The sequence below is a fragment of the Leptopilina boulardi genome, unplaced genomic scaffold, assembly GCF_019393585.1.
Source record: "Leptopilina boulardi isolate dan_hultmark-lab unplaced genomic scaffold, ZJU_Lbou_2.1 LbouV2_179, whole genome shotgun sequence".
NCBI lineage: Eukaryota > Metazoa > Arthropoda > Insecta > Hymenoptera > Figitidae > Leptopilina > Leptopilina boulardi.
Window position 1 is genome coordinate 77643 of NW_026137728.1, and position 27575 is coordinate 105217.

The following is a 27575-nucleotide window of genomic DNA, read 5'->3' on the forward strand; positions in this document are numbered from 1 at the left end:
TACTAAAGTTCGCCTTGCTAGCTCGTTAATTAACCAGTGATTCACTAAGGTGACTTTCCTGCCGGAACACCCGGAGGGACCGCATCACGTCCCACTGGCAACTTTGCTATTGAGAATCATTCGCTCTCGTTATATATATATATATATGTATATATACTGTCGTCTGCTACTCCAATGTCCTCCAGGTGAGCCACTTTGCCGGTTCTTACTCCACTAACGAGCTCCTTTTGTCGTGTCGTCTCCTTTCCGGTTCCAGTTCCAGCTTCAATTTCCTTCTATGGCTCTCTGCGCTTATTTACAGGAGTTTAGCTATTTGCTATTTACTTGAGAGAAGTCTGTGCGCGCAGATTTCCAGCTCAACAACTTTCACAAAAGAAGAGAAGCTGGAGATAGACGTCAATGACACTGATGTCATCGATGAAAATATATATATTGACTGTGTTTAGACTTTTATATATATATATTGTAACGCAGATTTTGGGTATATTTTATTTTTATATTTCCATTCAAAATTCGTTATTTAGTTATTGAATTTTAATATTGACAGTCGACAAGTTATTTTATGGAAAATAATTAAACCAGCTTAGGAACTATCTTACAACAATTGACCGCGGAGAGGGAGGATAAGGATAAACACCATTAATTATATACATGCGATAATTACACTATTTATTAATATTCACTTCAAAATTTAGAAAAAGTCAAAAAATTGACAGAAGGACGAAAGACAAGATTCATATTTAATGTTATCAATTATAATATTTTTCATAACTAATCAGATCGATTCGGAAGGAAACAACCCTAAAATTAAATAATTAGGATTCACCGTCCGAATTTAAATTGACGACGATCATCGCCTAGTCCCACAATTATTAATTTTACATTTTAATTCTTTTACAAAAAGAAAAAAAGAACTACTTGACTCTACGAACACCATGATGAGAATGAGAGGAAAATGGCCGACGAGTCAAACTCGAAAGCGTCGCTAAACATCGGTGTCATTTAGATTAATTAATATTCAATATCCGCAATCGATAATATCGATGCGTGGCCGTCGGTAACGCAGATTCCTGAACTATCCAATGTTGAATTGATTGATGTGAGAAGTCTATAGAAAACTGGCTGCCAGTAGTATTTTTAAAGATCGTCAACAAAACAGCATTTTCGTTTTTCTAGTGTTCTTGAATATTAGAGACTCACATCCGAATATGTACACCAGGAAGCTCTTCCCTTGATGACTTCCAATCTCAAATGATCGATAATGATGTCCTTAACGTCTCTTTGTAATCCCACGAGAATCGTCAATGCCTCGCAAGAGTTTTTCATAACAAAATAAAAGGACAGAACCGATATTTATTTTACTCTAGATTGACTATTAATCTGACTGACTCTGGCCTAACTGTTGGGACGGACAATTTAGTACAGTATATATCCACAAACAGCGCAGATGCGATACAATTTAGAAGCGAAGTTGTGCTTAAGGTTAGGTGCACCATATGAACGTGTGTTTAGTATAGGATCTGTGCGAAACTTTACTCAATGTACCCTTTTAGCAAAAATTGTCAACCGAACCAAATCACAAAATACTCGAAAACGTAATTAAGACCGACTAAACAAATATACATTAACAAGATTTTGTTTACCAGTTATGCAAGTTGTAGAGGGATATGAAATTTTTTTTACGAAATATACGTGTTTTTTATGATGCTGTGTTTGATTTTAAAGACTTTAGGCCTCTAGCAATAACAGTTTTTTGTATTCAAATTATAACGGTATATACTTTTACTTAAAAGCATGAAGCGTTTTTTTTCCTCTTAAATATTTAATCAAGAGATATGTATGCAATGGAAATTACTATGTAATAATGTAGTTGCGAAAATTCAAAGAAGATAATGTATATGCACATCGATGCTACTATGGTCGTTAAGAGATAAACGCCCTTACACCTACATGGGGTATTATATGATAATGAGAGAAAGAGAAAAAAAATCAATGTAAAATTATGAAACACCCACACGTTGAAACATATTTGTCAAATGAAACGCTGTTTATCCATAGTTTATTAATAAAAAAAATGAGCGTACTTTCATCTTTAATAAAAATCTGCACTCATTTTTGTTGCAGTTCAAAATGAGCCAACGATATGGTTTTTAACTATTAATTATATTTGTTAATAAACTGGACCAAAGATTACAAAAAAACTCAACATACTTTATATTAAATCAAAATAAATATCAAGAAACAATTTTAATTATTGGAGTGATTTTGACAAAGTTAGGGATATAAGTACAAGTGTTGACACACAAAGTGTTTCTTTATAGTTACATGACGCTCAATGTAGATGGCAGCACTTGTAAATTCCATCCCTCGTTCCTGAAATTTACAGTCAAATCATCAGTGCGTATGAAAATTTAAGTGCGATTAGGACTTACAATTTAAGAATGAATTCTTAGTTTGTATTAATTTTGCAGTATCATCCAATTTAATATATAATTAGCATATCCAATAAAACTTGTTTGACAAATTTTTTTAATTTCATTTCTTATTTTGTGCAGACAGTAATAGTTTATGTGCAAAAGGAAAAAAAACACAAATATGCACACATACATGCATGAATACAGATGCAAACTGATAATTTCAACTAAACAAAAACAAATATTTACGCGTTTGCAACTAATTATTGTTGTTGAAAATTTGTAATCTCTCTGTCTCTCACAAAGTATATACAATTGAAACGAATAATTAAAAAAATTGTTTTTTTTTCCTATTTGTTTTTTAATTTAAAACATTTGCTATATTTAATCATCAGATGAACATGAACGCTATAGGCTATACCAAGTGTCCAATGTCCACTTTGACAATATGAAATTTTTTCACTCACCACTGTTATATGTATATATATATATATATATATATATATGTACATGAGAGTTTAATTAAATGCTGTTTACTACGCTGAGAAAATATTATCGCACTCGTAAACGGGTTATTACCGTTTATGGCCAAGTGCAACGTGAAAGCCACTCTTGCAATAACCCATAATTGAATAATAATGATAGTACTATTTCATATGATATATAGTACAAAACTATGAGGGAAAGTTATCTCAAAAAAAAAAAAAAAATGTTAAAAAAGAATGAAAAAGAAAGATATTGTGTTTTCGTCACCCCTCTAACCAATAAAGTCAAGAATTGCTCTTGCATTCATTTATCGATAAAATTAAGGGTATATATTTTCTGAAAAAGAGAAATCGCAGGGAGATAATTCTCTAGAGACCACAAATATATATGTAATAATCTGCTTTGACCATGTGAAGATGAGAGGGTACTAAAAGCAAAAAAAAAAAAAAAAAATTCCCGAGAGATATATATTGTATTTGGATATGTATAGAGGAAGAAATATAAAAATCTGGTGAATTTGATACTCAACGAGATTATCGATTTATTTCCATTTTTGGTCAATTTATTTCTGACATATATCTTACATTTATATGACTGAATATAAAATTGGAAGCATTTTTTTTTATTGATTATTTCTATATTTAGAAGTATAGAGATATATATACATGAAGGTATCATATATGAGAACTTATTCGATTTCAATTATCCCTATTATTTATTCCATTTCAAGAATCGACTTGTAGTTTATGACTTATTTATGATAAGTTTTCTATTTTTCCATTAGATAATGGAAAGTATCGCTAACTTTAGTTGTACTTTTAATATAATACACTGTAATAGTTGATAATTTTTTTTACAAAAAGATATCGCCGCTGCCGCACTGTTTCAAGACTCTGAATATAGCCGCAAGTCCCTCCCTCCCCTTCCTCTACCCCCGTTGAGTGGGTGGATTTTCCGCCAAAAATGACCTAAATTTTGAGGTTATGTTCGTTTCAAGACTGAATATAGTCGCAAGCCCTCCCCCCTCCCTTACGTTGAGAGGGAGGTAGATTTTGCGTCAAAAATAACCTAAATTTTAAGGTTATATTATTTTGGCGGGAAACGACCAAGAAACAAACATAACATCAAAATTTAGGTCAAAATTTGTCGGAAAACGACAAAGAAACAAACTTAACCTGAAAATTAAGGTCAAACTTTGGAGGAAAATGACCAAAAAAAATTAACATAACCTCAAATGTAGGTCAAATTTTGGCAGGAAAATTTAAAAAATTAGATAATTTTTGTTTTAAAAATTAAAAATAATAAAAATTATTATTAATAAAAATCATAAATAACATTTTAAAAAATAAATAATAAAATATTAATAATAGTTTTTAATTTCAGAAATTAGCCAAACGTAAACTCAAAATAGGTCACAAGGCCATCTACAAAAACAATAAAAAACGAGGGGGGCGAGGTCCCCCTAGTATTAATTATATATGTAAATTGTGGAGTATAATTTTAACACTAAAATGAATTAAACAAAGATACAACGCTTTTACATCCATTAAAGATTAAAATAATTCATTGAAAATTGCAAACTCAATAATAATAATAATAATAATAATAATAATAATTGGATTTATAAACGTTTATTTTTAACAAATTCATGAATTAATTTAATCCCTGAAAATTAATTATTAATTTTTTATGTCATAAATTTAATCTGCAACGCTTTTCGATATACTTATTTAGAGGCCGTTTTCACCGTGTGGATAAATTTAATCCTCCAAGAGGTTAAAGGCAGTAGATGTATTCTAAGTCTGCGCAGAATGTTTACTTCTGCGCAGACGCAGAATATAGTTATCTTCTAGGAAGATTAAATTTATTCACACGGTGAAATCGGCCTTATAGTTTAGCAAGCTTTGTCAGTTCTTAGATAAATTAACCTATTTTGTGATATATTATTTTTAATAAATAACAGTTTTTATAATTTTTTATTTCTAATTTATATTCAATTTGAGATTATTACATATACAGTATATATAAAACACTCGAGAATAATTTTGAAAAATTTCGCTGGTATTAGGGATCGAACCCAGGACCCTTGAGACGCGAACTCTGTACTCTGATCGCACAGCCAAGTTGACTTTTACCTAAAACTTCTTCTTGAATGTTAAAATTCTACTAAATTCTGTTTGTGATCACAATATAAATATAAAATAAGAATTTTTACATCTAATGAAAACTCTTTTTGGTGGTTCTGGTCAAATCCCTAAAATAAATAAATTATTAAAAGATATTTTAGGTTATTTTCAAGTAAAACCAACATTTATTTATAAAGAATTCATACAATGACGTATATATATATGTATATAGATTATTAATTTTACACTACTATTTATCTTCTATTGTAGATACATCATTTACATTACAATATGACGTGTGATTGCACGGTTACATGAGTATGCACATATTATATTGTAAATAGTGAATATTTTCATACGTGTTTTGGAAAAAGAATATGATGTGTGTGTATGTATACGTATATATATATAGAAATGTAGATCTTCCTTTGCCTCTCTGTCGAGCCCATCGGTCACGGGGTATTGATATACACAAACAAACATTGGGAGCAATATCCCGCTCGGTCAATATTTGTTCGACGGTTAGTCGATTCGACTTCCCTCCCCGTACCTCACTTCTTCATCTGGGCGAAAGGCCCAACGAGAGTGAGTGAGATAGGAACAAAAGTAAACGGCAATATAAACGCCGCGTTTACATTTACGTGTTTGCCGAGCAACTCAAATATTTCGTGTTTCCTGAGCTTACATTCGCGAGGTGCGTGTCTACGTCTGCGAGCTTTAAACGTATATCTATATATACAGTTGCACAACAAACTCAAAATGTTTCGATGGTTCTACTACACGCAATGTTTGTCGAGGCAAGCCCTTTCCTCTCTCTCACTCTCTCTCTCTCTCTGCTTGCTTTCTAACCTTCCTTCAATTTTCCTTTGTCACTTCAAAAAGTAAAATCCGTATATTATGCAAAATTATAATACACTAAAAAAAAGTATTCTGAAATTAAGAATAAAATATTATATTATAAAATTACCGAAATAGAAATCTACATTATCGACTGATGGTAAAAACAAACAATAAATATATAAAAATTACCGGCACAGAAATCTATATTATTGACTGATGGTAAAAGCAAGAAAATAGTGATATAAAAATTACCGACATAGAAATGTACATTACCGACTGATGATAAAACAGGAAAAATGAAAAATATACAAAATAACCGACATAGAAATCTACATTATCGACTGATGGTAAAAACAAAAATAACGATATAAAAAATTATCTGCACAGAAATCTATATTATTGACTGATGGTAAAAGCAATAAAATAGTAATATAAAAATTACCGACATAGAAATCTACATTACCGACTGATGATAAAAAAGGAAAATGAAAAGTATACATAATTACCGACATAAAAATCTACATTACCGGCTGATGGTAATGTAGATTTCTGTTGTTAATTTTTGACAAAGAATGCCCCTTATACACTTTAAAACGAGTGGTATTAATGTAATACCAACTTCAGATGCTACATTGTCATTTTGGTTTTATTTTAATACCTAAAATCGGTACTATTTTAGTATCTTCTTTTTACAGTGATACCTCCAATTTTGGTGGTGTAATTTTTTTTTCAACATTTTTGAAATGTCTAATTCACATGACTTTTTGAGGTACGGATTTTAGTCAAAAAAAAAAAATAATACCTAGAAAGTTTTCTTTTCTCCGGCGCAAATGTGTGTGAGGCAAGTTTGTTCATTTTTAAGCTGAGCTTTTTCACCCCTTTTTTTTTGTTGTTGTTGTTGTTGCTGCTGTTGTAGAGACCGTCGACCGGTGGGAATAATGCGATAGAGAGTTCGCGACATGGTATAGAAGAAAGGAAGCAAAGTACGTTGAGAAGTGTATATACTGAGTAAAGCTGAGGGGTGGAGTTGGCGAGTATATCTAGGTATAGGTATACGTGTACGAGTAGCTGGGATGTAATTCCTTCATGGAAAATTCAAGGTTTTTCATTAGCGCCGACGTTCATACTGGGGGCGCTCTCGTTTTGCAAAGAGAGAGAGAGAGAGAAAGAGAGAAGAATATAAGAGGAAGGGAAAACTTTTATAGGAGAAAATTCTGTGGAACAACCGCGGTGCATATTTCATATATTATTTTGCTCGGCAGGTTGTTTGCCCACTCCCTCACCCTTTTAGAGCCCTTTCTAGCGGCAAAGCAAACCCCTCTCTCTTTCTCTCTCTCTTGCTCTCTCTAGTACCGTGGAACAAAGAACCCTCCTTGCTAGCGCCTCTGGCTTTAATATTTTAAGCACACTTTTCTTCTCTCGCCACCATTCCCACCACTGCCACCTCACCTTACCTCACTTCACTCCCAGTCAACCCCCTTTTCTTTTTTTTTTCTCTCTACACTTCTCTCCTATCTCATCCCAACCTCTTTCGAGTTTTCTCTCTTACTCGCACCCACCCTCTTGATTCACAAACTCTCTCATCGCGACACAGCCGTCCCTGTGAAAAAGGGGTTGGTCTCCACTCTTCTGTATATACAGTACAACCTGCGTCCCTTGAGAGGAGAAAGAGGTTGAATTTTGCAAGGCAAATTAAGTGTGCGGTTTTACGACAGTGGCTTTCACACCAAGACGACGACGACGATGCCAGACGCAAGGGGGCTTTTTTCAAAATGGGCGACGGACTGTTTAAAGAGAACAAGCCCTATGTGTGTATATTTATATATATATATAAACCTATACCATCGCCCCTTTTGCCCATTACTACCCGCAAAACATAATATGCAAGGTCGCTTATTTATTTCCTTATTTACTCGCGCACACCTTTGCCTCTTTTTTAACTTTCGCAAACCCCCTTCTTCTTCTTCTTCTGCCTCCAGCTTGATAATCACCTTCCTCGTTTTCTCCTTTTGTATCGGAAAAAAGAGAGCGAGTAGCGAAGCTATAGTGTTCTTGAGAAAAAAAAAAAGTTTTTATCGCTATTATAATTTTACCATCAAAGCGGCGCACACTGCCGGAAATTAAATGATTGCCAAATGGCTTTGAAATTTCTTTATTCAATTCCTTTTCTTTTCTTTTTTTTTTGTACATTTCTCTTGAAACTTGAGACAATGAAGATGATATTATAGTTTAATTTAAGGGGACGTTTATGTAAATTAAGTGATGTTTTTTCTTTTGGTTTGAAATAGGATTTTATATTAGAATATATTGACTGTTCAAAAGCCTCTGCATTTTTAGGGGAAGAAATCATCCCTTAGAAACTTTTTTTCAGAGGGGAAGTTTGGTAATTTTAGAAAAGTTTTTGTAGAATTCGCTAAGAAAAGAAAAAAAGATATTTGGGTGTTTTTAGGGTCGTTGATGAATTATTGCTTTTTGAAAAAAAAGAAAACTGGCTTTAATTAAAAAATTATATTTTCGAGAAATTAATTGTGAAACGTTCTTTTAGCCGAATTTTTATTTGTTCGAATTTTGACAGATTTTCCACTAAACCGATTTTTTAACAGAATTTTCTATAACGGAAAATTTACTTTACAGAATGAGGCCGCGTTTTCACCATGTGGATAAATTTAATTTTCCGAAAGGTTAACTATATAATATATTTAGCGTTTTCACAGAAACCAAATATTCTGCACAGACGCAGAACTGCCTTTAACATCGCGGAAGATTATAAATTTATCCAAACAGTGAAAACGGTCTCTATAATGATTCTTCTTGTAAAATAAAATTTCTTTTGACGATACTATATTCTGTGTAATGAAAATTTGAGTAAATAATCAAATCAAGTGAAAATTTTAAAGAAATAAAAAGTATGTAAAACGGAAATTTGTTTATGTAGGGGAATAGTGTCAGGGTTGGACACTTGGCTTTTTTTAAATAAGAACACTAGCGCCACCTGTGTGCGTACGTGACGAATCTTCTAGTAGTGTAACCTAACTTTTTGTGGCATTACATTTTTGGAGAATCAAAAGTAGCGTCTGCTGTGACGTCGGTGCATTTGTAGAAACAAAAAAAGTTTTGTGAATAAACCTAAAAAATGTGTAAAAAAAGCAAGAATTCGGCAAGGTAAGCTTATTGAATGTATTGTGGGGTACATAATTTAAAAAGAAAAAAACTGAAAAATCGAATCGCGACACATGTCTGGTTATGGTTAGCACAATTCGAAAATGATGCTTCTAGTTAGGGTTGGACACTTTATACAGTTAGGGTTGGACACCCATATTAGTTATGAATTTGACACAATTTATAAATAAATATACAAATAAATTTTATTTTATTGATATTTCAGTACAAAATTGTGCCAAAGATATTAGAAAAATAATACTTAAATTGTATAAATTTTGTTCATCATTTCATTGAGTTATTTGGAACAATAAAGCGTTATTTTTTGTAATTTGAGTTGATTCCTTTTTTAAACCCATGAAGCTTTACAATTTGTAAACAATAAGTAAAGATAAACATGAAAAAATAAGAATAAAAAACATTACAAATGTTATTTTACGTTTTTACTAATAATGCGTTTCGATTTTCAAAAAGTGTCCAACCCTCACTGAAAAGTCCAGCCCTGATTAGATTTTTTTTTTAAAATGTTTATAACTTTTTTAATTTTGGACCAATCAATTTACGGTCCACAGCAAAAGTGTTCCTCTTTTGTAGATCTTTCCACCCATATACCACAATTGACTGAATTTATCTAAACAAAATATTTATAAACAAAAAACAAAAACTGTGTCCAACCCTGACACTATTCCCCTAACAATTGTGTAATAAAAATTTGAATGGAATTTCGAATAACGAAGAAATATAAATTCGAAAAAGGAAATTCTAGGTAATAAAATTCTAGTAAAAATTCTAACAAATAAATTTTAGAGCATATTTGTGCGCTCCTTATCGGTTTAACATTATGCGCACTCTCATTCAAACCCCACAAAAGTACATCAATATCAAACACAAATCGATTTTTTAAATTTAAAAACCATTATGAAGTTCTCATATATTCTTCGAAGTCATATATATATATCCAATGTCGAGTAGTTTACAAGAAAATGAATCATTAAATTTTCTTTCTAGAAGAAGCAGATAATGACTTTTGACTCAATGATGAGAGTATATACCATATATATATATATATATGGTCAAATCTATTCTAGGATGTATTCAAGAGCATATGGCCTTTGTTGGCAGACGATTATAATCGACCAGCTGGGGGAAACGATAGCGTTGTCTTTATGCGTAAATTATACCAGCATTAAAGTCTTGTACTGTGGGGGATATATACCGTCAGGGCATTTCCCTGCGGGTGAACCCTACTACCCTGGTGCAGGTCATGGGTTGAATGGCCGTGAAACGTTACATGTAAAGTATAGTGAGTATATAGAGACAACGTCGTGAATCTAATTGTATTACGGATGCGAGAATAGTTGATAGTTGAGCAAGCTGTGGGGTTCGCATATATACACCAACACAAAGTGAAGAGGATCATGAAATACATTTTATATTCTATATAACTCTAGGACTGTATATATATATATTGATTTCACTTAATTGCTAAGATTCTTTCAATTTTTATATAATACCCTTTTCTATATACCTATCTTGCGTGACACTAGGGACAATTTTTTCAATTTTTTCTTTTATTTAATATTTAATCTTTTAGTACAATAATTTTAATACTTTTTTACAAATATTATATATATACTTTCTAAGTTTTTACATACTTTTATTTTTTATCATTTGTGAAGGCGAATTATTAAAATCATTAGTTTTAAATGAATTTTTATTGTACAGAATTCTTAAAACGACGAATTTTTATTTGTCCGAAATTGTAAATGGCCGAACAAACAATATCAGCAGAAAGATTTCGGTGCAATGTTTAAATTTGACCGCAATCACGATTTTCTTGATAATTTCTAATTGGTCAAATTTAAATATTGCGCCGAAATCTTTTTGTTGATTGTTTGTTCCTACACAGAAAAAACCTGAATTCAAATTGAGTATAGATTCTATACTCAATTTGATTCGCAACAAAAATGAAACTGGTTGTCTCATTTCGAGTTCTAAGGTAAAAGTATCAAAATGAAACAGGCAAGTTTCATTTTGAGAAAAAGAAAAATGGAAAAATATTGTGAAATAACGAATAATTTTGCACAAAAACATGAAATATAATAATTACAAAGAAGTAAATAACACGCTAGACTTAATATATTTGATTAAAAATTGCTTGTAATCGCGTAATAAAATAATAAAGGAAATATGTTTTTAGGTTAGAAAAATGAAAACATGTGTTTTGACAACAGGAACGGTACTGCCAACTTAAAAAATAGCGGAAAATTTAAAAACTTATGAAATTAATTATTATCTACGTAAATAATAATGAATAATTTTTATTTAAAAACTTCTAAATATTCGTACTGGTCAAAATAATCTTTCTGGTGTTGTTGAAATATTAGAAACAATAATTGAAATACAAAATTACTCTGCTTATGATGCCAACTTAGAAATCTGAAATTCCAGCCAATATCATTTTGAATAACATGAAGTTTGTCCCATACTCATTTCGATACCCAAAAGAAAATGAGTTGCAACAAAAATGAGTCCAAGTTTTTTCTGTGTACTTGGAAAGATTCCCCGGAAAGTGCCCCCTGGAGGTTCTATCAGAATTCCGCCGGAACTTCCAACGTAATTCCGTCGGAATTCCATCGGAGTTCTAAAGAATTTCTGACGGAGTTCCGACGGACTTAGGACTTAGAATTCCGCCAGAATCCCATAGGAAATTATTTGGAACTCCGATGGAATTCCGACGGAATTACGTTGGAAGTTTCGGCGGAATTCTGATAGAACCTCCAGGGGGCACTTTCCGGGGAATCTTTCCAAGTGGGTTGTTGGGCCATTTGTATTTTCGTAAAAATGAAAATTCGGCGTCATAAAAATTCATGGAAATGAAAATTCGGACAAATTAAAATTCAGTGAATTGGAATTTCTGTCATTTAAAATTTCGAATCACATAAAAATTTGATTGAATGAGAATTCTGTTAAATTAAAATTCGCTGAAATTTAAATTTTTTTATAGTTTGAGGTTATGTGACGGTCACCAGTATCCTTAAGCTTAAACATTAAATCTAAAATGTTATCAAAGTTAAAATTTGATATTTAATTTTATATATATATACATATATATATATATATATATATATATATATATATATATATAAATGGAAATACACAATATGGAAATTGTTGAATCACAATTGTAAAACAAATAATATTAATTGATTTGATAATAAAAGCAAACATTGAAAATCACTAAGATCCTATAACGAAAACGCGCGTGGGTGGCAATGCGTGTGTAATTGTTGCGTGCTTTATTGAGCGGTTTAACGCGCGCGAACATTAAACTGACGAAATAGGGTTGTTCGCCAGTTTCATGGTTTCCTCTATATATGTATATATATGTATATATACACGCACGTATTGTTAACCACTCAGTTTACACGCGCAACATTCGACCACATAAAAAATTCAACATAACGATCAAAGGTCAACGATCCTGAAGTTACTAAATATATATATGTATATATTTTTTCTCCAATATATATATATATATATATATATGTGTGTGGGGCAAAATATCTGAAGTGATTCAATAGCAAAAATATGAACATTGAATTTTTTCAAAAATCATAACTATCATAACTAGTGGGAAAAAAATTGTCCTATATTTGTTTTCGAAAGGTTTTTTTCAGCTATTTTGAATAATGCAAACACTTTTTTTAAAATATTCAAAAATTACCATTCAAAAACATATAAATCAAAAATTTTTTTCATACAATAGTTAATATTTTTCAAAAACTCCAATGTTCGAATTTGAACAAAATTTTAATTCTTTCCCCCCTATACAGTTTTTGATAAAAATTAGTAATAATTAATGGGTTAAGTATTTACCCATAGTACTAAATTTTTTGCAAATTGCAACTTGATCTAAGAAAATTTTTGTTTAAAATTAAACAACTTGAGAAATTTTGCCTCATATACCTTTCTTTTCAAAAATTTGAATTTTAAGCGTTTTTGAGAAATGTATAATATTGAAAATTTAGTGATACAAAAGTATATAAATATACTCACAATTCAATGAATTGCATTTCACTGAATTTCCCCACAGCGTTTATAAATACTGAAATTGAATTTCTCTGTCATATGCCGATCAAGTAAATAAAAATCATCATATACAGAATCTAAAACTGTATCTCTGTTAATTTTAACGATTATCGTTTATTCATTCAACTGTCGTAAGTTGCGAGCTTCTGTTTCAAAAATATTCATATATTCCACTTCAAACACATATACACACACATACTCTTCTTATACCGATGGTAAATTAAATTCATATTTATATATCAATGGATATGATGTCTGAATATTGCAAAAACAATTTTCAATTAACCGATTTTGGTTTATTTTTAAAAATTTTCAATTTGTAACAAATAATATTGCAAAAATTTGTTACGCAATTTATTTATTTGTATAATTTCCCTGCGGTTTATAATAATAATATCTATCTGTTAAATCGAGTTTCATTTTTCCAATTAGCATTTGATAACATTTCTTTTTAAACAAATTACCGGAAAAAATTTTCACTCACAGTTATTTTCTGAGGATCTCAAATTGAGACCATAAAGTGTATCAAATTGTTATGATAATGCAACGTTTTGATGCTGTTTATGGTCTCAATTTGAGAGCCTCAGAAAACTGTGACTTGAAACAGCGAGAAGTTTTACTGGACCATTGATATGTTTCACTAAAACAACGAAGGTTTTCGCTATTCTAGAGAAACATATCGCTGTTCGGCAAAAAAAGATTTTTTCCATGATTCCGTCTGAATTTTTATTTGCACGAATTGTTATTTGATAAAATTCTTAAAACCCCAAATTTCCATTTGTCCTAAATTGCAAATGACCGAAAAATAAACGACAGAAAGATTTTGGCGCGATTTTTAAAATTGTCGGTTATAACAAAAAAATTGTAATTGATTAATTTTCAAATTTGTGCAGAAAACTTTCTGTTAATTGTTTTTCGGTCATTTTCAATTTTGGACAAATAGAAATTCGGCGTTTTGAGAATTCTACTCTCTAAATCTGAATAAGTGAAATTTCACTTAAAATGTGTCAAAAGTCTTCCACGTAGAAAAATAAGTGTATATGCACTTTTAAATAAGTGGTTTTCACTCAAAAATAAGTGAAGTTTCACTTATTTTTAAGTGCATATACACTTATTTTTCTACGTGGAAGACTTTTGACACATTTTAAGTGAAATTTCACTTATTCAGATTTAGAGAGTATTAAATAAAAATTGATGCAAATAAAAATTTGGACAAAATAAAAATTCGAGTAACTTATAATTTTGTTTAGTGAAAATTCTGTTGAATTAATATTGGGTTACATTAAATTTTTTTTTTAAAAGTTAAATAAAGTGAAATTCTTTAAAGTGTATAATCTGTTTAAAAAAAATTCGCTAAATAAATAACCTCCATGAAGTGAGCGTCGAAAATTATATTTCACGGATTCAAAAATTTCAAATCATTTTTAAAAAGGTTTTGGGACGCAAATATTTTTTAAGGCATTATTTTGACCGAAATTCTTAAAAAAAAGAATAATTCGACACTTTTGGTCCTGTGAAAAACAATTTTCGGTGCTGAGCATCAATGCCAACTTCATGAAGGTTAAAGGAAAAGTTCGTTAAAAAGAAATTCTGTTAAAAACTATTTTTGAATTTAAAAATTTTGTGTTAAAAAAAATTGAATTAATATAAATGAAGAATAGTATAACACCAAAAGAGGGAATCTTTTCTTTTTTCAATTTCTCTAAGTGCACAAAAAACAATAGAAACTATTTGTATATTCTTTTTTATTTTCCACTCATTTACTTTCATTATAAAATAATTGCACTCCAATTATATACGTTAATTCTCGCGTCTCCATTAGAGAACGAAAAAAGAGCATTTCAAAATATATATATATTATATCAGTGTATATGTATACATATACACACAGCATAATCCACAATTTTAACGTCTGTGGAGAAATCGTTGATAATATATGTATCCTTTTCTGCGAGAGAGTATATATATATATATGAAAACAGAAAAAAGACGAGAAATATGACATAAAGAGAGCCAGAAGCTGCAAAGAAGGAAGTGCATATATATAGTGCAAAAGCCGCGTTCGTTAGCTTTTGATCATTTCACGAGGCGCAGTCTGAGCGTGGCAAGATCTTTGTGTCGCTTGCATGACCTTTCCCTCCGCAACCTGTTTCTCGCGTTTACTCTTTTTTTTTCTTCCCCTTTTTATCCACTCTCTCTATCTCTCTCTCTCTCTGTCTCACTCGTTTCTCTTCAACGCGCTTTTACACGGGGCTTTCGAGAGCCCCCGGGGATATTTAAAAGAGCGCCCGTAATATTTCAGATGCATATTTTTTTCACAAGGTGTATATATATAGAGTGAGGGAAGAGAAAAAAAGAGGGCAAGAAAGAGGAGAATCAGTGTGTAAATTCATCCAACCTACTCTTATTCTCTCTCTTTATTTTTTTTTTTACAAAGTTTCACTTACCTCTCTCTTTATTTTTTTATTCTTTTCTTTTTTAACAATAGTATATAGTAAATAAAAAAAAGAAATAACCTTTTTTTCTTATTCATGTTTACACATATTTTTCTTCTTTTGAAAATCTTTTGCCGTCTCATTTTTATCAACTCTTGTTCATTCCAGAACGCTACATTTCACCCTTATCCACCCTTACGTACATATATATATATATATATATATGTCTATAAAGTTTCACGAAATCTAATCATCTCCCACGTTCACAATAAAAATATATATAAGATACGATATATATATAAGGGTCGTTGAGTTCTGGGATATTGCCTTATTGCCTATCCTTAAAAAAAAGGAAGGGAAGTTTTCCCGTCAAGCTTTTTTCCCCATGTATATATAATATACCCTGGTTATAGAAAGTGTTCTTAAATTTAATATAAATTTGTATGATGTCATTTCCACAATCCCTAGATGATATATATATATATATATATATATTTGAGATATGCAATATGTTTGAATTTACGTCATGCATGAAAAAAATGTATATATATTTCAAAAAGTATCTTTTGCGACTTTTGATCGGTGATAGGTATATATATTGATGTGCGCACACTACTCTTTTTAAAGGAAAAATGACAGAATATTATAAAATGCTTTATATATATATATATTTATTTATTATATATATATATTTCATTAAAATATTTTTATTTTTGTTTCTTACAGAGCTGATTTTATTGTATTTTTGACTCAAACTCCAATATGACGATAAAAAATTTAAAATTTGATCGAATTTACACAGAACTTGTTTAAATTTTAAATCTGACATCAAATTTGGATACAGAGACACCAAAAACCCCCAAGTAACAAGTGTTACGTCTCAAATAGAGAAATAACTAAAGAAATAATATTTTATTTTATTTGTGGCCGCTCGGTGATTCAGTGAATTCCTGTTTCATTTACAGAGCAGAAGGCTATGAGCTAAGGGTACAGGAAAGAAAGAGAATAATGATTTTTAATGACAAGGTTACAAATTTATTTAGACAAACATTTAGAGTTATAAAATTGATCTTTGAGAGAGAGTATCCTGAAGCAACCATTCTTGAAATAAGGGGAAGTCAGCATTCCACTTGAAAATTTAGATGTAAGATGTATGAAAAAGGACCACTGCTGTGTTCTAATTATGATAGGAACTTCTGGTACCAGATATAGTTTAAGAGCTCATAGGAAGGTTGACGGGTCTTGGTGATGACCACAGGTCCGGAGTTCAGTTGATTGAATCAGCTCTTCTTGACGTAAAAATTTTTAACACTTGACACAGAAATTCTTCTAAGTCGAACTTGAGTATGAAATCGAGCAGAGTAACAATGCTTGTACTAGATTTCCTATGTGAACTGGTACCAAATATGAAGTAGAAGTAACGTGTATGATGAAAAGTTCTGAACTGGCGGTATCGATGGTAATTTCTGAACTGACGGTATCGGTGACAATTTCTGAACTGAACTCTCCGTAAAAATGTAGTCCTTTTATATCAAATTTTCATATGGGATACTATATAATTCCATTGTTTTGTGACACTAGTTCTATCTCTTTCTTTTTTATTACCCACAAAGAGGGTTTGTCTGATTAAACTATATAATTTAGAAAGAGCACACCTCTGTGATGAAATCGCAGGTGTAAGCGAGAAACACTACAGGGGTAGTATATGAGTATATTAGAAAGATAGCGCCTTCGTGTCAAATCGCAGCTGTAGGAAAGGGACCTTCGTTTATGCCCTTTTAAGGAAATACTAAGTTTCTCGCTTCCAATTATATATTTTTAGAAATACAATATATGAACGTAGAAGGATACAAAACGCAGGGATCTTTATATATAAAAGAAAATATGTTTAGCCACGCGATAAAGGGGCGAGAGTTTTACATTTAAGTGGAAGGTATTTAAGATGAGTAACAAAAACACCGGTGTTTGTCGCAGAGACATACAACTCAGTATTGATTAAAAAAAAGAATTCTTATAATTATGAATTTAAAAGTTACGGTGACGTGACACAAGTTTCGAGCGAATCTGATGAAATTGAAAATTTTTTATCTCTATATTGGATCTGTCTTTTTGGAAATTTAAATTTTGACATCAAATTTGGATTCAGCGACCCCAAAAACCCCCGAGTAACAAGTTTCGAGCAAATTCGATAAAATTAAAAATTTTTGTTCGTCATTTTTGGATCCGCCATTTTTAATTTCGAAAACTGACATCGGATTCGTAAATGGCAACCTCAAAAACCCTCGAGTAACAATTTGCAGGCGAATTCAATGAAATGGAACAAAAATTCCGCCATATTTATTTCTTCTCTACTTTGTAACTCCCTAGAAACGCAGTTCTATAAATCGCAGAAGCTCTGCGTAAGGTAGAGATCCCAATATCTAATGAAAGCGAACTAAACTTGTACAGATTACCCAAAGATTAATCAGAAATACAGTAAAAAAATTCTTAAAATCTTTATAAAAATTAGAAATAAAAATTATCATGTTGAATAAATGATAATTAATAAAAAAAACTATTTAGGATGACAGTCAATAATTTTACCTGATTTCTTCACCTTGGATACATCTTTATAATACAAACAAAAATCAATTTACCTCGACCTGCTAAAATATACAAAACCAGTACTGGAATATACTCCAAAAAATTGGGACAATGACTATATATATATATATATATGCTCCTAATCAAAAAGTACAAAACAAAAAAGAAAAATGCAGAAAAAATTTACGAAACCTATTATTCTTGTGCATATGAGAGTAGAGTGTAAGTACATACAACAGTGCTCAAAGGATGAAGATGTAAATATAGGTAACTGAGGATGAGGGAAAAGGAACAGAGAAAGAGAGAGAGAGAGAGAGGAGTGGTAGAGGTGTATAGACGTCGTTTCCACACTCCACTCTCTGCCACCCTCCTCTTGGCCTCGTCGCCATCCATCTGTTCACCATCATGTACCATAAAACCACTGCACTATTCAGTAGCGCGACGCTCAGTGTCGCCTCTTTGATCTTCGAGCCTTGAGGCATGCTCGGTACATACTCATGTACCATCACACAAAATGCCAACATACACACACACACACTAATACAATCCACAGTGTCGGATATGACACGGTCGCGACACTTCGCGTTTCAACGTACTCGCTTCCACTATGTTCATCTCTACTATATACATGTACAGATATAACCGGTAACCTAACAACTGGTATGTACAGCAAGCATTTTTTTTTACACACATATATATATGTGTTCAAAATACATTTCCGTGTGCTTGCTCGCATTGCAGTATACGTGTTCTGATGACTATGTACTCGACTTTCACTTCGTTGTGTAGATAGAGAGATGAGAGGAGAGACGAAGAACAAAAAAAAAAAAAGAGAATGAGGTGAAAAGGTCGGTTGTATGTATGTACCACTGTCATCTATTATGATGACGTCCGTCTCAAGTATTTCACCGCTATATAAAGACGAAATCATTTCGTGAGGTCTTGCTTGATTATCATTTCCATGAAAGAGGAATTCTTAATTGCACTATAGATATATGTACCGCACGAGATATATATACACGCTACTGGCTTCAATAGAATATAATTGTGTGCAATTTGTGAATTCAATTTACGGAGAAGAATATGTACTTGCGACGATGCAGATCGCAGAGCTCAAAATTGCAGAAAAGGATTTAGTAAAAAATAGGTTAATACATTATTCCGTGTAAGTTAATTTATACCAGAATGAAGAGAAAATTGTTATTTACTGTCAAAATTGACTGTAGAGAAGGAAAATTTTATATGTTGACAACGTTAATGCTTTATTGGAATTATGTGTAACGTTTTATTTCTATCTTTATATTTGTAATGCTCTATACTTTAATTTACACAATTTACCTCTAGATTGACCAAAATGACTGTATTGAAATATCACAAAAGAAATCAACGGAGAAAAAACTGATCCAAAAGTGATCAGACTTCTTTGAAACTGTCGACGTGTAAGTTGCGGTATAACAATTCGGGCAAGAATAACCTGCATAGTTTCTAGGGACTGGATAAATCCCGGCCTAAGTCGAGGATCTGTATAGTGTTCTATCTAAATCCGCACAGAAAAACCATCGCTTTAAATTAAAATGAGTCAGTAGTACGATGACTGTTGAACTAATGTTTGAACGACGATATACAGTGAGAGTCACGAATCAATTTGCGAATTACTGAAAAAGAGATAATCATTTCGAGATCAGTTCGATCAAACGTAACTATTGAATGCAGATTCTAGATTTACTGATTAGTCAGGCCGGATTAATTTCTGATTCAATAGAAGCAATTTTGCATTTATTAGTTGGGTATGATCCGATTAATTTCGGACTAGACCTGATTTACTAGTTACACAAATAGTATACTAATTTTGGACCCAATCGAACTAATTCCGCTTAATAGAAACCCAACTCTAAAGCGAACTGTTTCGGGTTAATTATCCACATTTCGAAATATTAACCAAAGTATAGTGACTATTGGTCAGAAGAGGTAACATGTCTTTTACGCCGACAGTGAACAGTTCTTATAGTACTTGAGACTCATTTCAACTGTGAGAGAAATTCACCTGGCAGAATGAGTAGGAACCTGTAATAAAAGCAGCAAAATCTAACTAAATCCAGATCGTTGCGGGATAATTGCGGATTTAATACATATACAGAATGTCGGATTATATACCGAAACAGTTCCGGATTCTTTTCATACAAATTGCTGACTAATTCGGACTCCTTTCTGATTAAGATTTTTGTTCGGACTGCGACTGCTGATTTAGTACATATTAATTCCGAATTTTTCTAGACTTAGTTCGAATTAGAATTTTTACCAGATTAAATCAGGATTATTGCAGACTAATACCGTGACTGTGTTGACATCGGTAGACGAATAATGCCAACGTTGCTCTCTGCGTGTCGTAAAAAGCGACTAATAAGAAGGAAGAAGTAGCCAAGTTCGAGGCTTAGATAGAATCCTCAAACTTGTATTCGTACCTTAGTCTAATGGTACCACGGGGATCAAGTGCCCCGGGAAGCTCTCCTTGCTTGAGCGAGAAAAGAGTCCTGCCTGATCATTTGGTGTTGGACCCATGGGGGCAGTGGTTAAAAGCTCACATCGCTTAGAGCAAGAAAATGGAGAAGAAACTGATCCAAAAGTGATCAGATTTCTTTGAAACTGTCGACGTATGAGTTGCGGTATAACAATTCGGGCAAGAAACTGCATAGTTTCTAGGGATTGGAAAAATCTTGCCCTAAGTCGAGGGGCCGTAGTGTTCTATCTAAACCCACAGAATACGATCGCATTCAATTAAAGTGAGTCAGTAGTACGATGACTGTTGAACGAATGTTTGAACGACGATATACAGTGAGAATCACGAATCAATTTGCGAATTACTGAAAAAGAGATAAGTTGTCCGAGGACTACAGTCAATAGGAGTCAATACCGTTGGTAAGCCGATAGGTCAGATACAATGGACCCCATATCTAACTTATTTTTATAAGATATTTCAAATCGATTAGCAATTCCCGCTGAGAACTAATACCCGATTTTCCATAAAGATTTTAGATTATTACAGTCTCATGGATTCAGTTTTTTGACAGTACTCAATCCAGATTGTTGCGTATACCGTTTGCCGATAGTTTATATACAAATTCTGGATTATTCTGGACTCATTTTGGATTGTTTTTTGATCTAACTAAAATCAAATTGTTGCAGGCTAATTGCGGATTTATTTCATGTCAATTTCGAACTATTCCGGACTGATCGCGGATTTTTATTTTCATCTGGACTGATTACTGAGAAATACGGATCATTTTCGTATTGTTTTTGTACAATTTCTGGACTGATATGTCTGTATTTAATCTGAAATCAATCTAAAATTTTAACCAGGGAAAACGATTTTGAAAAATCTATTCCGGGTTTGGAAACTAATGTTGCTAAAAAATTGGTATATAGATCTTTAACTTAACAAAGGTTCAGAATTTGTATGTAAGTTCTGATTTAAATTTTACTTCAACACTGTATACCAAATTATAATAGCTATTACATAATTCTAGAACTAATTTAGAACTGATGTTCTAAAACATATGTTGCATAATTGTTACAGATCACGCAGTACAGAACAAATAATTTTACAAAATAAATCTAGAACATAAAGTTCTAGAACTGTTTGATAACAAAATTTGAACACTTTTGTTTTAGAACACTCTTCTCTTTGGAGTTCAGAACAGTTCCAGCACTTGGACACTGTGGTATTTTTGTTCAGCATCAGCTCATTTTGAACTGCTGGACACATTTTGTATTGTTTTTTTTATCTAACTAAATCAAATTGTTGCCAGCTAATTGCGGTTTTATTTCATGTCAATTCCGGACTGATCACGGATTTATCTTTTCATCCAGACTAATTGCTGGACTAATACAAATAATTTCCTCATTGTTTTCGTACAATTTCTGAACTAATCCGTATACTTATCTCTTTGTACTTAATCTAAAATCGCAGTCTAAAATTTGAACCAGATTATATATTTTTGTGCTGAATAAAGCTCATTAATTCAAATAGCAAAAACTATTATATACAGATTATTATAAAGACGATAAAGCCGCAGTAAGTAAACAAAAGGAGTAAATTCTCGGAGTAAAGTGAGTTGAGAAACACTGACAAAGGGTGCAAAATGTTTAGTTCTGATTGTAAGAGCCCGTTGGCTCGGAGGCTGTCCTAACAACCCTTGTTTATGTTTATGGCTTCGAGTTTGACGATCGCGTGTGCTATACGTATACCGCATTTGCACGAGACTATACTGTGAATCCACATTTCTCTGGTTCTGTATTTGTGTTTTCAATCTATATGCATGTACATTTGTATATGTGTGTGTGTAATATGACTTCCCAGTGTATTTGCAATTGTCTGTGTTCGTTGGAAGCTAACACGCACTCAAACGCATTCCATGTAAATCGCACTACTCTGATGTATTTACACGCAACTGTGCGCCCATTTGCTATATACATATATATATATATATGTATACAAACCAAGAAGCCTAGAAACCCATCTCACAAATACCAGTGGACTTGCTCTCTCATAAATGCGAGTCTGACACAGAACAGTGTTATTCGCGTGTGTATGGATACCAATCTCAGAAACGCAAAGGGGGTTTGAAATCGTCCACAGTAACCTATAACCCCATAAACTCTGGTCTCCCCTTTGGAACTTAATTCCTCGAGGGTTGACGCCAAGGGGGATATAATATAGAAATGGATGAGAGAGAGAGAAACAGAGAGAGAGAGAGAGAGAGAGAGAGAGAGAGAGAGAGAGAGAGAGAGAAGAAAGGAGTTAAAGAAGGAAAAATGTACATTGTATATAAGAGAGATGGACACAGATTATGCTTGAATCAAAGTATATAAGGATGGGCAGAAAATCCGGAGGGTTATATCATTCTTAGAGGGGAATTTATTTTTGAATGTCCATTCTCATTTAGAGTCAATTTGCTTAATGAAATGGACAAAAAATATTTAGCACATTATTGCTTTTTTAAAAATGTGCTTCAATTTTTAATTATTTGAATACATTTATTCTACTTTTTTTTTTGTAAATATATTTTTCTGACACAATTTGAATTTCGCGCCTTTTATAACTCTGCAACAATCCTTCAGGGGGCAGAATTGTAATTAATTTTTTTACTGTATGGGAAAAAATATAACCGATTTTTCTTTAATTTCAGAAAATGGAGAAAGAGTGTGAGCTGCACCACAACAAAAGGTAATGAATTTCTTTATTTTTTTAAAGTATATATAATATACATATATATAGCACTCTAGAAACTGAAAAGTATTTGAATCGATAATGTGATTCATCTGACATTCCAACACGTTTCACAAACTCGAACTATGTTTGAATCAGATGAATCAATTCTCGTTGTCAGTACCACGAATGTCTATGTCGCATTTTCGATAAGAGCTACTTGACAATATTGAAAGGATTCGATAAATACAATTGATAAGAACGACAAATGTAACTTATTGCTATATAGAAATCTTTTATGTGATAACCCTCACCACTTGAGGAGATTATGTTTTATCAATTTCAAGTATACGGGAGACTATATATATATTGTACAATACTATTCAAGTCAATTTACCCGAACTGTGACCACAAGGAAAAGAATATAAAATCAAAAACATGAAAGCATTTTTTTTTCAAATTGCTTTTTGCGTCGTCTGACCTTTATCATATATATATATATATATATATATATATATATATATATATAATACAAAATCATAAAGTAGAGTAAAACAAGATAGGGGGAAAAATTTCTATCCGCATATATGTATGAAAATTACATATCGCATACTGACAATTGAAATAAGTTGGAAAAATATATTTCTATGTCATATTGATATAAGGAAATTTTTATATTATAGAGAAAAATGGAAATAAAATATGTGTGCTCTATATTTTTATATATATTGAAGTGAATCGATAGATATACATGCATTTGGTTGGAATCTCTCGGCAATAAAGTCAATATGTGACAAAATATTAAGTTTTCTATTTGTAGCAGATTTATATATACTTGGGTGGGGGGAGGAGAGTTGAGTAATTTTTTCTACTTCCCACATTTATTATGAGATTTTTTTTTTTTATTTTTATATTTTTTTCACCTCCCACATTCTTCTCCTACTCAAAACTAACTTCTCTTTTTTTTATATTCCGTATATTTCAGATTTGGAATCACTGATTGCGAAATCTGATGTCTGTTTTTTAAAATTCAAAATGACGGTTCCAATGTGGTTTTTATTCTGATTTCCACTTCTATTTCTATTTTCACATTAATTTTTTTCCAATTTCCATTCCCATTTTTTCTACTTTTCATTACTATTTCCAATTTTCTAATTTCCACTTCCACTTTCACTATTTTCAATTTCTATTTCTACTTTTACTTTTTCCAGTTTCCATTCCCACTTCCTCTTTTTCTAATTTCCATTTTTACCTCTACTTTTTCCAATTTCCATTCCCACTTCCATTTCTACTTTTCCTAATTTGCAATTTATCTTTCGTTTTTTCAAATTTATTTAAGGTTGAATTTCTGTTTAAAAAAAAAATTAAAGCGATAATTTGAAAATTAAACATTCAGAAATTATAAAGAAAATTGTGAAAATGGAAGTGTGAATGGAAATTGGAAAAAGTGGAAGTAGGAATAGAAGTGGAAATGGAAATTAAAAAAATTGGAAGTGAAAATTAGTGAATGTGAAAACGGAAATAGAAGTGGGAATAGAAATTGAAAAAAGAAGTGGGAAAGGAAATTAGGAAAAGTGAAAAGGGAAGTGGAAATGGAAATTAAAAAAAATGGAAAAGGGAATGTCAAGATTGGAAAAAGTGGAAGTGGAAACTAGTAAAAGTGGAAATGGAAATTAGAAAAAGTGGAAGTGGAAGTGGAAGTGGGAAAGGAAATTAGGAAAAGTGTAAATGGAAATTAGAAAGAGTGGAAATAGGAATGGCAAGATTGGAAAAAGTGGAAATGGAAATTGGGAAAAGTGGAAGTAGAAGTAGGAAAGGAAATTAGGAAAAGTTTGAATGGAAATTAGAAAAAGTTGAAATAGGAATGGCAAGATTGGAAAAAGTGGAAATGGAAATTAGTAAAAGTGGAAATGGAAATTGGGAAAAGTGGAAGTGGAAGTGGAAGTGGGAAAGGAAATTAGGAAAAGTTTGAATGGAAATTAGAAAAAGTGGAAATAGGAATGGCAAGATTGGAAAAAGTGGAAATGGAAATTAGTAAAAGTGGAAATGGAAATTGGGAAAAGTGGAAGTTGAAGTGGGAAAGGAAATTAGGAAAAGGTTGAATGGAAATTAGAAAAAGTGGAAATAGGAATGGCAAGATTGGAAAAAGTGGAAATGGAAATTAGTAAAAGTGGAAATGGAAATTGGGAAAAGTGGAAGTGGAAGTGGAAGTGGGAAAGGAAATTAGGAAAAGGTTGAATGGAAATTAGAAAAAGTGGAAATAGGAATGGCAAGATTCGAAAAAGTGGAAATGGAAATTAGTACAAGTGGAAATGGTAATTGGGAAAAGTGGAAGTGGGAAAAAGTGTAAAAGGAAATGGAAATGGAAAAGGAAATTAGAAAAAGTGTGAATGGAAATTAGAAAAATTGGAAACGGAAATAGAAGTGGAAATTGGAAAAAGTGGAAATGGGAATGGAAAACTAGAAATTGTATATACAAAAAAGCTGGAGGGATAGGGTTTATAGCTAATTACATGCTCCTTTATGGAAAATTGTTTTCAGACTATTAGTTAGAGTTATGAACGATGAACGATAAATATATATGTATATATATATATATATTTGCGAAAAGTCGGTACATAAGCTGAATAGTGTGTTAGATGATGCGAGAAAAATACATTGAGGGTTTTTGGAAGATCAAGAAGAAGGAGAGGACAAAAGAATGGAAATGATGTAAGAAAAAAGGGATGAGGGAGATCAGGGGAAGTACTACCAAGGATTCTTACACGAGAACAAGTCTTACGTACTTTTACGTAGGAATATACATACATACATACATATATATATACGCCAGGAGGTTAGGCGTAGCGAGGTGAGGTGAAGCGAACTTGGAACGAGACGAGGATAATAAAAAGATTTATTCGGCTTTTATCCCAGAGTTATTCAGCTCTTTTCATCCACCCGAGGGCCTTTTTATTCTCTTCTTATAAGTCTCCTCTGGCGGAGGCGGAGCGGAAAACGACCAGAGAAAAAGAATAGGTGGGACAAAGACAATGAGAAGGAAAGAGAAGGAAAGAAAGAGAAAAAGAGAGAAAGAGAAAACAGGGTGAGAGGACTCCAAAAGAGATTGAGAGGGATGAAGGGGGAGATCCTGATTAAAATATACGAGCGGAGTCTCGCAGATTTCTTATGCCATTTCAGGGCCGTGCGCGCGTATTCGGGGAATTCGAAATGAAAGAGAGAAGAGTGATAAAGGATGAGGCCCACCAATATGCCTAGAGGAAATAACGCTTTCTGAATATTAGGCACGTGGATAATATCACATTTCATCAAGGTGCTTCGAAATCGAGAATTTATGAAAGAATGTAGCTTGCGGCATTCTCTCTCTTTTTTTTTTGAAGCATCAATTGTCTATATATTCAAAGGCAAATCTCTTATTCAGAAATTAAAATGTTATGCCGACATTCACTATTGTGGTACCAATAACTGTCAGTATGTGAATATGAACACTATTAATCATTGTAATGATAAATTAGTATAATTTAATAATGTTTGACAGTCTGTCATATATTTTTCGCCTTACTTTAACCTAAAAACCTAACATAACCTGAATATTAAGGTCAAAATATTCATATTTTAACATAACCTCAAAATGATAAAGAAATATAATTTCAAAACTTAAACTATAGTGTGAAATGTCAGGGAATGAACATCTCGAAAGTTAGGTTAACTTACAAGATAAGGAATGAACATAAAGTTAAAACTTCTAGGTTAGGTATATAAGGCTGGTATCTCTGTTAGGAGTAAGTATAGAAACAATCTAAAATCTAGACTTATTTCTAACCTTATAGGTTTATTATTGAAATAATATTAAAATTTTTAAATGTTTTGCCTATATACAATAATATGAATCTTTTAAAACGTTGTTGTCTCCATGAAAACGAGCAATTAAACACGAATTTGATTATTTTCCATTATCTCACTTTACAAGTGGGTGTAAAGTACTTTTATTGCACGACCATGACATGCTCGTTTAAAAGAACTTTAATGCGACCTCGCCTACTTCTTAAGCTCAACAAACGAAACAGAATAAATGCGATTTACTTGGTGGAAAATGAATCTTTTTGTAAAAAATGTGCTACGCTTAATTGTACTTTCGACATAATTGACATCCTGAAATAAAAAGCATAAGTATCTCTCTAACTGTTAAAACATAGTTCCTTTTGGACTTAAAACGTTTATATATATTTTAAAC

The 27575-nt window shown here is 31.9% G+C and overlaps 1 long non-coding RNA gene across 1 annotated transcript in view; it reads left to right on the plus strand.

The window, feature by feature from the left end:
* The window catches only part of LOC127277797 (uncharacterized), a 68696-nt gene that overhangs the window by 28654 nt on the left and 12467 nt on the right, over window positions 1–27575 (plus strand). Inside the window, exon 2 of the long non-coding RNA XR_007842410.1 lies at window positions 23322–23359. This is a non-coding gene — a long non-coding RNA (uncharacterized LOC127277797). The remainder of the gene's footprint in view (window positions 1–23321; window positions 23360–27575) is intronic.